Here is a 3,607-nt window from a genome sequence, read left to right as displayed (position 1 = left end):
ATGTCTCTCGTCCCATTGTCAATGCTCCCTCTTCACAACAAAACAAGAAACCTCGTGTTTTAATTTCTTCAGCCTGAGGCACAGTTATTCCATCCCTGACACCTTAAAAAAAAATTAACATTTGTCTCTGTCGTTTAGGGTAAAATAAGGGACCCAACGGGAAAAGAGGAAGATAGCAGTGACAGACAGGAGTTAGGAGGCATGGGAAAACTGTCCAAGAGGATGTTATGGCCTGAGAAAATTAGGAAAAGACATTTTCAATTCACAACTGAAAGTCTGATAGTCACAACACCTAATTTCTGTCAGGGATGAGATCAAAGTTACTGACATTCCAGACCAAATCAATCTCTCCTTGCTACTTCAGGGATTTACTTCCAGGCTTCCACTACCACCACTGACTCAGTGTGTGGTACAGTCCCCACACACTGACTCTCACTGTGGTACAGTCCCACACTCTGACTCTCACTGTGGTACAGTCCCCACACACTGACTCTCACTGGGGTAAAGTCCCACACACACTGACTCTCACTGGGGTACAGTCCCTCACACACTGACTCTCACTGGGGTATAGGCCCACACACACTGACTCTCACCTCTCATTGGGGTACACTCCCACACACACTGACTCTCACTGGGGTACAGTCCCACACACGCTGACTCTCACTGGGGTACAGTCCCACACACGCTGACTCTCACTGGGGTATAGTCCCACACACACTGACTCTCACTGGGGTACAGTCCCACACACACTGACTCTCACTGGGGTATGGTCCCACACAGTCCACAACATGAAGGTAGTGCCAGATCATTTCAATATTTAATTATATACGGCTATATTTACAAATTGCCTTTCGTGACATTAGAACATCCTACAGTGCTTTGCAATTCATGAAGTAGTTTTATTATGGTTCCTGGTTAACCTAGGGAGTTATATGTGAAAGAAAGTGCAGTGGTGATTTGAAATTTTTAAGATAATGTTTTGAAAGGATTGTAATTTTTGTAACAGTGAATGTACGAATAGCCTGTTGTACTTGATGTTCTGACTCAGCTTTTGGTTGTGTGTTTACTTTGAAGCCTCTGCTGATAGTTGAGCCAGCTGACTCTAAGGGTCTGGGTATCTCCGATGGAGAGAGCTCAGGGCTTGATTCGGTTCTGCAGTTTGTTTGATATCCTCAGCTGGTCTGGGGCCAGCTGCCTTCCAGTTGTGCTCAGCGCCTCAGGAGCAGACAGTCATTCTCACTCAGTGAACCTGGCATCAACATCAAATTGCCTGTCAGCAGGCCGCCCACCCAGTTCCTGGCCAATCAGTGAGGCAGCACTGTTCCAAAAAGCAAGATACAAGTCTTCTGCTGTAATGCGACTGTTGTGTTCCTCTGTAACCTCATGCTTTAGAAAATCACGCTGTAGAAGATCATTATGGAAAATCGTGCTGTAGAAGTCCTTTAAGAAAACCACTCTATCCATTCAGTAGAAAGTTTGCTTTGTCCACACAACATTCACAATTCATTAATCACATCAGAGCCAATTTGCATTGACAACATGTGCATGATAGCAGAATGATCTGTAGTTGGGGAGGTGACAGCCTAGTGGTATTAACGCTGGCCTATTAATCCAGGCTCAGGTAATGTTCTGAGGGCTCACGTTCAAATCCCACCAAAGCAGATGGTGGAATTGGAAACATCCGGGATTAAGAGTTTAACTCTGAAACCATTGTTAATTGTTGGAAAAACCCATCTCGTTCACAAATGTCCATTAGGGAAGGAAATCTGCTGTCGTTACTTAGCCTGGCCAGCATGTGATTCCAGATGCAGAGCAATGTGGTTGACTCCTACCTGCCATCTGGGTAATAGGCAGCAACATCCATACTCCATAAATTAATTAAAACAAACTTATTTTGAGATATTGTTCAAATGAAAGAACAAAACTCTGTCAAATGTATTTAATGTTGGCAAAAGTGACGTCATCTGCTTTAGTCCTGGAAAATATACAACACTGAATAGGGTACTTCCTAAAAGGGGAAACTGGTGGTCTTTCTCCAAAGGAATAAGGATACTGGAGCTTCAACTGAACTCTTACAAACACATGAGGAGTGCTGCAACCACTTAATAATAAAGTATTGGCTATGGAGGAATTTACCAGAACGACACCAAAATTCCAGAGGTTAGAGAGTGATGACACAAATGCAGGTTGTGTTTTCTTGAAGCCCAAGGAATGATTTTTTCCATGGTGTTGGTTGCAACACTGAAAATTGTTTGCTGTCCCTAGTTGCCCTTGGACTGATTGGCTGTCTAGGCCATTTCACAGGTCAGTTAAGAATCAATCAGCTTGCTATTGGTCTGGAGTCACATGTAGGTCAGACTGGGTAAGGATGACAGATTTCCCTCCTGAAGGCACAGCAGTGAAGCAGATGGATTATTAACAACAAATGAGAATTGTTGCCATTACACTAATTATTTTTATTGTTTTTAGGTTGAATTCATTTTTACCACTTGCCATGGTGGGACTTTAACCAACAACCCCTAGAATATTAGCCTGGGCTCTGGATTACTGATCTGTGATATTCTTCCACCCTACCATCTTCCCACAGAGCTTTCAAGATATTAAGGGGGTGGATCTGATAAATAGATAATAGATAAACTATTTCTGCTAATTGGGGGGTTTATGCATAAGTGGCATCATCTAACAATTAGAGCCAGACCCTTCAGTAGTTTTATTAATTCGGGGCATGTGGGCATTGCTGACAAGTCCAGCATTTATCGCTAGTCCCTAGTTGCCCTTGAGAAGGTGGTGATGAGCTACTGTCTTGAACCACGATGTATCGGTGCCGTTGTTGGACTGGGGTGTACAAAGTTTAAAAATCATACATCACCGCGTTATAGTCCAACATTTTATGTGGAGGCACTAGCTTTTGAAGTCTCATTCTTTCCTCAGGCAGCTAGTAAGAAGGAATACATTGGGCACAGAATTTATAAGTAAAATATCAAAGGATTATACAATTTATGCAAATATATCAAACAGACCTAGATGGGTGTTAAGTCTTTAATCAGTTAGAATAAAGATGCAGGTTTCGATTGATTAATATGTAAATCCCAAAATTTATTTTAAGTCACTGCCCCAAGATAACTTCAGGTTTCATCAGTATAAAGGTGATATCTCAGGTCAGACAACGTATTTTAGGCTTTGTTTTGAATCTGCTTGTGACTCAACCTGGAGTCAGGCTGGTTTTATTTCCAAAGTAGGAACTTATAAAATGCCACGTTGAGTAACCACTGCAGTTCAGTGAAATTAGGAAATAATTCAGCACCGAAGTGGGGCATAGGTTGGAGTTCTCTTCTGTTAATGACAACTGACTGGTCACTTCTTGTTACGATGTTCCTGATACACATATTAGTGGTTGAATGCTTCCTTGAGTGAGGAGCTCAAATCCAATTCCTTTGCTATTAACGTATAATCTGGGCTGACAGTGTGGTACAGTACTGAGGGAGTGTGTACTTTTGGAAGTGACATAATTTGGATAGGGCTGGAAATGTGTTGCTGGAAAAGCGCAGCAGGTCAGGCAGCATCCAGGGAACAGGAGAATCGACGTTTCGGGCATAAGCCCTTCTTC

The 3,607-nt window shown here is 42.6% G+C and overlaps 1 protein-coding gene across 1 annotated transcript in view; it reads left to right on the top strand.

Moving 5' to 3' along the window:
• The window catches only part of LOC122548283 (PH and SEC7 domain-containing protein-like), a 68,592-nt gene that overhangs the window by 4,812 nt on the left and 60,173 nt on the right, over nucleotides 1–3,607 (top strand). The gene's annotated exons all lie outside the window — the stretch shown is intronic.

Source organism: Chiloscyllium plagiosum, unplaced genomic scaffold, assembly GCF_004010195.1.
Source record: "Chiloscyllium plagiosum isolate BGI_BamShark_2017 unplaced genomic scaffold, ASM401019v2 scaf_64, whole genome shotgun sequence".
Lineage (NCBI taxonomy): Eukaryota > Metazoa > Chordata > Chondrichthyes > Orectolobiformes > Hemiscylliidae > Chiloscyllium > Chiloscyllium plagiosum.
Note: the sequence above shows the minus strand (reverse complement) of the source record. Positions and strands in the feature narration are given on the sequence as shown.